The sequence below is a fragment of the Piliocolobus tephrosceles genome, chromosome 5 (genome assembly GCF_002776525.5).
Source record: "Piliocolobus tephrosceles isolate RC106 chromosome 5, ASM277652v3, whole genome shotgun sequence".
In the NCBI taxonomy this organism is placed as follows: Eukaryota; Metazoa; Chordata; class Mammalia; order Primates; family Cercopithecidae; genus Piliocolobus; species Piliocolobus tephrosceles.
Window position 1 is genome coordinate 149,952,784 of NC_045438.1, and position 9,785 is coordinate 149,962,568.

Sequence of the window (9,785 nt, forward strand, 5' to 3'; positions counted from 1 at the left end):
GGGGAAGGGAGGAAGAGGAAAATCCAAAGTCCAAAATGCTCCAAAACCTGAAGCTTTTTGAACACCAACATTGATGCCACAGGGGCTAATTCCACACTTCACCTCATGTGACAGGTTGCACTCAAAATGCAGTCAAAACTTTGTCTCATGCACAAAATTATTTAACACATTGTACAAAATTACTGTCAGGCTATGTGTATAAGGTGTACAGGAAACATTTTGTATTTAGACACGGATTCCATCCCCAAGCTATCACATTATACATATGCAAGTATTCAGACTCTGAAAAAAACAGAAATCTGAAATACTTCTGGTCCCAAGTCTTTGGGATAAGAGATACTTGACCTGTAGATTTCAAAGGGAGAAGATGCTACCAGATGCAGAAAATGCTGCCAAAAAGACTGGTTAAAGGTAACGAGATCAAAGAGATTAGAATTTGTTGCTGCCCTCTTAATCAAAGATTCACAAAGTATGCAAAGGCATTTTTCTTCTCTTTGACAGTCAGAAAAGAGATAGAAGAAGATGAGGGGTACAGTAGATAATCTAGGTATAGAGTAGATAATCCAGAAAATCAGTAGGAAATGGCTAAAGACATGCATTACTGTATTAATACCAATCCACATACCCACCTTCCTACTACCCCACCCCCCAAAGGAAAGCAGGGAATGACTTCAGGAACAACATACTCTCGGGTCCCACAAACAAACTGCATGGCAGAGCAATCCTTGGTTTCCCAGGTCCTTGCTTTAACTTCTTATAGTAGTAATCTTAGCACTTGGCTTTAAATTGCTATCAACACATCTGAACACAGTATCTTCCAGAAAGACTTGTGAAAGGAGACGTCTTGCTGGAGCTCCGTCAAGGATGTGGATCCGGCTCAGACAATGAGGTTGAGTAGAATCCTGAACTGGCAGCAAGAGCTCATTGCAGTCAAATGAAATAACCAACTGGGTCTTTTGTCCAGCAACTCCCTGGCCCATCCTCAACAAAACTCTTGCCCAGTGACTTAGAAGAACCAGAGAAATTACAAAAGAAATCCACTAACTGGCCGGGTGCGGTGGCTCACACTTGCAATCCCAGCACTTTGGGAGGCTGAGGCAGGCGGATCATGAGGTCAGGAGATGGAGAACATCCTGGCTAACGTGGTGAAACCCGGTCTCTACTAAAAATACAAAAAATTAGCCAGGCTTGGTGGTGGGCGCCTGTAGTCCCAGCTACTCAGGAGGCTGAGACAGGAAAATGGTGTGAACATGGGAGGCGGAGCTTGCAGTAAGCCGAGATCAGGCCACTGCACTCCAGCCTGGGTGACAGACCGAGACTCCGTCTCAATTAAAAAAAAAAAAAAAAAGAAAGAAAAAAGAAATACACTAACTGCTTCCAGGGTTGTTACCATGGGATTCATTTTCATCATGGGTGAAGGCAGGTACATACACATCTAAGGCTCAGTGCTACTAGTTTCAGATCGTTGCAATGGCAATTGCCTCTTTTCCAAACAAACACAGTTTTGTACCTAGCTTCCCAAAATGTGATGTAAGAGAAGTTATCATGATGAGCTTTTCTGCAAATTAAAATAAAATAGGCTGGGTGCAGTGGTTCACACCTGTAATTCCAGCACTTTGGGAAGCCAAGATGAGAGGATCACTTGAGGCCAGGAGTTTGAGACCAGTCTGGGCAACATAGCAAGGCCTCATCACTCAAAAAGAAAAAAAAAAAAAAAAAAAAAAAAAACCACATAATATAAAATAATTAGAACAAAAAAAGAAATTTTAAAAAATGGTAAATATTATATTCCCCCTTCTACAACATATTAGCACATACGGATTCTGAGGAGTCTTCAATAAGATTTAACATAGTTTAATCTAAAACTTTCTAAAAGTATTTGATATAATAGAAAACCCCCTTATACACACAGCACTTATTAATACACCAGAAACAGTGTTTTGTGGCCAGGCTATTTTAATATAATTATTCACTTTTCAGCATATAAAGATGACATTTTATTATGTACAACCTGGCAAGTGTAGGGTATACTCCTATGACAGACTTTCATCTATAATTTGGTCCATAAACTGGTCATAATATTTAATTAATAAACTTTGGCAATAATCAAGTCTTGATTGCTTATTGTATGCTTTGTGAAATATTTCACTTATATTACTGACAGTGGGCAATGATATGATTTTTACCACTGATCTCAGGAAAACTCTACAACTGTTTTATAATAACATTCATCTTCTATGTCCCCACCCCAAAACCTCTATACAGTAGCTATTCAAGTGAATTAATTAAAGACCTTCCATGTACAAGGCATGAGGTCCCTGCTTCTTGTTTTGGAGTTTGTTAAATTCAGTAGAAGAGAGAAGACAACTACACGAATAATTCAAGGCATAATGCTGAAAACACTGTAAGAGAATAAAAGAAGGCTGACCTTCAGTGGGCAAATGGCAATATCAGACAAGTCTTCATGAAGTAGATGTGATTTGAGCAGAGACCTAAGGGAATGAGTGCATCATCAATAAGCAGAGATTAGGAAAGGAAGAGAAAAAGTATTACAAGACTAGGGAGAAATACCAGGAAATGAAAGTGACAAGTTGCATTTAGATCATTCAGGATCTTGAATACAAGGCAGGACATTTGACATGTGAAAATAAATTCAATAAACAATGCAGGTGCAATGAAAACTTTTGAGAAAAGTAGCACTCCTCCAAGAACTATACCCTGGGAACAGTGTGTAGCACAGAGAAGGGGACAGTCTAGAGCAGTGGTTCTCAAAGTGTGGTCCCCAGGGCAGCAGCAGCACCTAGGAACATGCCAGAAATGCACATCCTTGGGCCTCACCCCAGATGTCCTGAATCACAAACTCTGCAAGTGTGGCCCAGAAATCTGTGTTTTAACAAGTCCTTCAGGGAATGTGGATGCCTAATCCAGTTTGAGAACCACTGGTCTAAAGACAAAAAAAAAAAAAAAAATCAATTATATAATAATTTTAGTCATCCAGATGACTGGTAATGAAGAATTAATTAATCCAGGTAGAATAATCATAGTAAGAAGGTAAAAGATAGAACAGACTGGGTGGAAAGCAGCTGATTTTACCGAAAGATCAGTGATCTGAAGGATGGAGATCATTACATCTCTTCAATTTCTGTCCCCTAATTTTCCAGACAGATGACCACCTTTCCATTTTTTCTCCAGTTTGCAAGAGATATCATGGAAGCACAACTGAACAACTTCTGAGGACAGGACAACCAGACACAGAGAATGAAGGATAAATGACTCCAAGTTTTAAGCCTCATAAAGGCAGCTTAAAGATGCCTTTAACAAAGAGATGAATTTTAAGCAACAGAAAAAGGTGGAAAAAAGACACCAATTCATGTGTTTAGTTTTTACTATCCAGTGGGGGGGAAAAAAAAGATTTACAGAAGCTTCCAAAAATGCATACTATATAGTAAGGTAAAATGACAAGATAAAAATTTTTAAAAGAAAGAAAACAATGTAGTCAGAGAAAAACAAGGATAGAAAAGTAAGCGGAAGCCACAAGTGGGCCAGAGAGGCCATGATTTTGGCTTGAAGAGTCTTTGTATTAATAATCACAACTCTGGAAGAGCCACAGCGTCCGTGAGAACAGAGCAAGTCAGTGTCTTAGGAAAAGCTCATTTCTTCTCTGTACTGAAAACAGAGAGAAAATTCCACCTAGGACCATCAAAGAGGTGATTTAGAATGTAGCAAATGATATTCTCAATACTGAACTTTGAGATAAATAATTTGGTTTGAGGATGTCACATGGAACTGTATGTGCCTTTAGAAAAATCCAATAAATATTTCCTGCAAAAAGTTGAGAATATGAATCTGAAGCTCAGAAAGTCAAGAATAAAACTATAAATGAATTTGGAATTTTCCCACATGAAAGAGATGCCCACTGTGCAGATAAGAACACAGTGTAAGAAAAATAGAATTGAAAAGGTCTCATTGCTATGATGATTTAATGTCTATGATACAGAAAACACTGCTTAAAGATATAATATCGCCACCAAAATTATATATTAATAGGTTTCAAACACGAATTAGCATTTAATTGAAAACATGAGAATGTTTCCCTCTTGGAAAAAAAAAGCTAAATTCATCAAATTTTAAATTTATAAAACAGATGGATGATTAGCATACAAAATGAGTCAACATTGGATGTCAACATTGATTTTTTTTTTTGACTAGCAATTGCCCTTAGTAAAGTCAATTTATGAAATTTCACTTCTCACTAGTTTTTCGGAACACATCTATTGTGTTAGATGTGGAAAACATATTTTAAAAACTGTCATCCCAAAAATTGTTACAAAAGTTTCTAATATTAGATCAACAAACTCTGTTGGATAGATGAGCTATTCTGCTATGTCACGAAAAGGTAGAACTTTCTGATAAGGCTATTTCAAAAAAAGTAAATATATCCCAAAGATTAATGTATGAGTAAGGATTGCTTTGGCTGCAATCATCAGAAACTGATTCTAACTTTTGAAATTATACATATATATGCATATATATATTAAAAAGTTATTGGCTCACAGATCAAAGGAAATGTTGAAAAGTCAGGCCACCAGGCTGTTCAGGGGCACTGGTGTTACCAGGATGAATCAGTCACTGCTATTTTCCATCCCGTACCACTAGAATCAGGATTTCTAGTCCTGGGGCAGAGAGCATTGCTTCGCATGCCCAACTCTTGGCTAGACAAGGACAGGGCCCTTTTGATAACAGCTCCTCTTGGGCTGCACATATCCTTTTTCAAAAGGATGTCAAAGTCATGCTATGACAAAATATAATATGCAGGAAAGAAACAGCAATGAATGTCCACAACACACAGCAAGCATGCATTTCTGATAGGAAAGCGAAAACAATGCACGTTGACATATAAAATGAATCCAATCATCATCCCAGAAATGCAAGTATTTTCTTTTTCATATGCCTTGAATATCTTAAGAACTCAGAAATTTATTCTACGTTATTATCAACGCAGAAAGACTCATCAGATCGGGAGGATTTTTTTTTTTTCTATCAATAGGAACATAACAGGATCACTCTGTCTTGTTCCTATATTTCATAAAAATTACAATAAAACTAGGCCGGGCGCGGTGGCTCAAACCTGTAATCCCAGCACTGTGGGAGGCCAAGGTGGGCGGATCCTGAGGTCAGGAGATCGAGACCATCCTGGCTAACACAGTGAAATCCCGTCTCTACTGAAAATACAAAACATTAGCCGGGCATGGTGGCGGGCGCCTGTAATCCCAGCTACTCGGGGGGCTGAGACAGGAGAATGGCGTGAACCCAGGAGGCGGATCTGCACTGCACTCTAGCCTGGGTGACAGAGCGAGACTCCGTCTCAAAAAAACAAAAAAAAAAATTAAAGTAAAACTAAAAGGAACAAGAGGTATTTTTGACCTTATACTTGAAATAAGCCAACATTATGTTAAAATATTAGTGCAACCTTAGACAATGATAATAGAAAATTAAGTCCAAATGACAGCAAATACAGTCTCAGTGACTTCTCTCCTGTTCAAACAAATCACTGTTTTGAATTCTGAGTTTCATAATTTAGAAAGGATGGGCTAATGCCTGTAATCCCAGCACTTTGGGACGCTGAGGTGGGCAGATCGCTTGAGCTCAAGAGTTCAAAACCAGCCTAGGCAACACGGCAAAACCCCATCTCTACAAAAAATACGAAAATTAGCCGGGCATGCTGGCGTGCCTGTAGTCCCAGCTACTTGGGAGGCTGAGGCAGGAGAATCACTTGAACTCGGGAGACAGAGATTGCAGTGAGCCAAGATTGTGCCACTGCACTCTAGCCTGGTGACAGAGTGAGACTCTGTCTCAAACAACAACAACAAAAAAAACTGAACTAGTCAGGTGTGGTGGAGTGCACCTGTGGTCCCAGCTACTTGAAAGGCTGAGGTGGGAGAATCACCTTAGTCTGGGAGGTCGAGGCTGCAATAAGCCAAAATCGCACCACTGCACTCCATCTTGGGTGACAGAGTGAGATCCTGTCTCAAAAAAAGAAAGAAAAGAAAGAAAAGGGGGAGGGGAGGGGCAAACTAAGAGTACACCCAGAGGACATGACAGGACAGCAAAGAAACCATTGGAATAACAATGAGGGGAAACAGGAACATTTAACATATAGAAAAGAGGACTTGGGAAGTAAATGACAATGGTCTTGAGTGCACTGTGCTGTAGGGCAAAGAAAAACTGAATGTGTTCTCCAAAGATCTAGAATTTGGTTCCTATTCTGTTCCTATTTACTCTGTGATCTCAAGCAGGTGGCTTCCCTTCTCTGGGTCGTCTTCACCTCTAAAAAAGGAGGTGTTGTTTTGTGAGCAACGGCAGGGGGTTTTCATCAGACTTAGGTTCAAATCCGACCTACATGGCTTACCAGTTATGTGGTTTTGATCTGAGCCTTTGTAAAATATAGATAAAGATGAAACTTCCCTCAGAGCTTACTGTAAGAATTAAATAAAATAATGGAACTAAGATGCCTGGTACAATGCTGATACATAGTTGATACTCAATAAATTACAATTTACAATTACTAATTACCAATAAATGGTAAGAATAGTTATTCAGTAATGCGACTCTATAAAAGATTTGAAATGCCATTACAAGAAGGCGATACAGTTTTCTGCCATGTTGCAAGACCAGCAGATAAAAGTTATAGGAAAGCAGGTTTTTCACTAAGTGAAGAAAGAACTTTCTAATAACTAGAACTAACAAGAAAAAAAGCTGCCTTGTGAAGTAGCAAAATTCCCAACACTAGGAATGTTCAACAGTGTCATGAAGAGTATCTGTTGGGGACACTACAGAACAGCTTCCTATATTTTGAATGAGAAATAGATAAGATCCCTTCCTAATTTAAATGTCTATGACTTTCAGCTGAGTGCAGTACCAAGTGCATGCATAGTTTATAATATTAATGTACCACTGCCCTCTAGTGTATAACCCAAGAAGATAAAATCACTGATTTTAAAAAAGGAAAAAAAATGTTTGCAGAATTATTTTTATTGACAAAAAGTTACCTCACCAATCATTGAGTAGAACTTTCTTATTTTCAGGTGAGAAAATTGGAGGACAGAAAGTGATACAATTAGCCCAAAGTCACAGGGCTACACAGCTACAAAGCTGGGATAGGAATCTCACTCTCTGACTCTCAGGTCAGGGTTCTTTCTGACACATCACATTCCTGAGGCTGCAGCATAGATCCAATTATCCTTGGATGGCATCACTTGTCTGAGCCAAAATTCTTTGGTTCTAGCCACGTAACTGGACAAGTTTCTCTCAGCATGATGAGTCCAGCACATCCTCAATCACAAGTTCAAACCCTTACAACCATGTTGCTGGAAAAAAAACAATGGTTAATGAGGCCATGTTGACAAGCATAGTTCATTATCAGCAAGCTAATGACCACTCAGGCCGCAGCAGAGATGCCAGCCTACAATTAGGTCTGCAGTGATGTACAAACAGAAAGGGACTCTAGTTATAATTAAACCTGATCCTTTAGTCCAATTACTCATTAGGAAAGAAAATAAAACAATTCACAGATCCCACACAAGAAGGCCTCAAACTAATGCTTTGGTCCAGGGATGAAATGTTAGGCCATTGAGCTATTGGTCCATGTCTGTCTACTGCTGAATGAGCACTTAAGCTTATATTCTTATTCAAAATACTTTGTAATGAAGGAGGATTGGTTTTCATCTTACTGATTTTGAAAGCCATGGCACAAAGGATGCTGAATAATTTTTCATTTTCTTCATTTTGCCTATCACTACTGTTTGACTGTTTTTCCTGAGGACCTGTATTACTTGTGCAATTAAATATGTTTAAAAAGTACTAAATCTTGCCAAAATCTCTTCAAGTAATGAAAACTAGGTATTAAACATAAGAATACCCATAAGCACAAACCTTTCATAATTAGAAGAAGGAACTATCTCTATAAAAAGGCAACATGATGTTATACAAATAAAAAAAGTCAGCATGGGGTATGGGTTCTGAAACCAGAGAGACTGGAATTTATGCAATAGCTTTGTTAGTGAGCCCTTGGACAGGTATCTAAAATTTTAAAGGAAGGTGCCTGTGATTAAATGAAAGGTCCAGGTAAAGATCCTAGAAGATGCAAAAAAAAAAGTGATTCATAAATTACAGGCTTCTTCTTCTTCCCCATAGTCCCCTGCATTGCCTTTCTGTCCTCATGATTCCTAAAATATGTCTAAATCTAGAAAGAGATGTCTTACTAAGAAAGACCGATTGAAAGCCTTGAATTGACGAAGAAAGAAGATGCAAGTAGGCCTAAGGAGGGAAAGTAGTAAGAAGAGGGGGAGAAGAGGAGGCAGTATTAACAGGAAAGAAGAGAGAATGGGCTTCATTTGGAGACGAATTCTCTGGAGCCTTGAGAAGATGTGGGGAGGACATTGGAAGAGTGAAGCTAATAAAATTAGAAGAGGTTTGTTTTCTTCCTTTCTTCCAATTTAGTCCCCTCCTTACCTTGTCTCTTTCAGATTCTTAAATGATGAAGGCCTTTCTTATTCCTGTCCATTTATCCTTCATCTGCAACTTCTTTCTCCTTACTCAGTCCCCTAGCCCTGTGCTTTTGAATCAATCTCACCAGCACCCTCTGGAAGCGTATGTCATCAATTTTCTTTTCATTACAAAACGTTTCTCATCCATACCTTCAATCTGTTCTTCTCCACTGGTCTCTCATCTGTCTATCTAAAAGCATTCTTAGGTTTTCTCTGTACTTAAGATTCAATCCCACGAGCCCTTATATTGCCATGTTCTCCCTGGGTAATAGGGAAAGCACTGTGAAGAATACATCGTTTTTTAAAAATCTGTTCCTGTGCTCAAGGGGCTTATAAATTAGTTGTGGAGAAAAGACTATGTCATTAGAAACAATGGTGATCAATAAAAGGAGTATATAATTAAGTCCTAAATTGGCTCGTCAGACTCTGAGTCTCTATAGCTTGGCGGATGCACACCCAGGAGTTCCCCCGAGGTGCTATGGGAAGGGATGATTTGGAGGAAGCACCAGGCCAGAATATTGCACAAAGCAATTATTCAATAAATGTTTGTGATTTGGTTTGAGATGAAATGTTAGCTAAGCCTTGAAAATCATAATCATAAAATCATAAGCTTTGAAAATCAAAAATCACCACCTACTTGACAATTCTCCTTCACTCTCCTACCTACTGGACAATTCTCCTCCTTCATTTGTTTTAAGGTGCATATTGTTTCACATTTTAATAGTTCTGGAACACGGATGTATTTTTCAGTCAAGGAGACTCAGCATGTGTTATAGATTAATTGCCAGTGCTTTTTTTCTTTCTTAGTGGTATATAAAATAATGGAACAGCTTACAACTGATGGCTTCTTAGATTCCATAAAACACATTTTTGTGTGTGTTCTTGTCTAAATCTAGAAAGAGATGTCTTACTAAGAAAGACCAATTGAAAGCCTCGAATTTACGAGGAAAGAAGATGCAAGTAGGCCCAAAGTAGTAAGAAAAGGGGGGGAAAAGGCAGCAGTATTAACAGGAAAGAAGAGAGCATAGGCTTCATATTTCAGGTTGCTATTTTAGGCCCTAGGGATATGTGAATAAGAAATATAAAGTTTTTCTTTTGTGAAGCTTGCATTGTGATAAAGGAAGACAGATAATAAACAAATTAACAAATATGTGGTACATTGATGCTAGGTATGGTGATACAGACTGAATAGGAACTAGATTTAAGCCTAGATCCCAATTTATTGTGCAGGAAAATAAA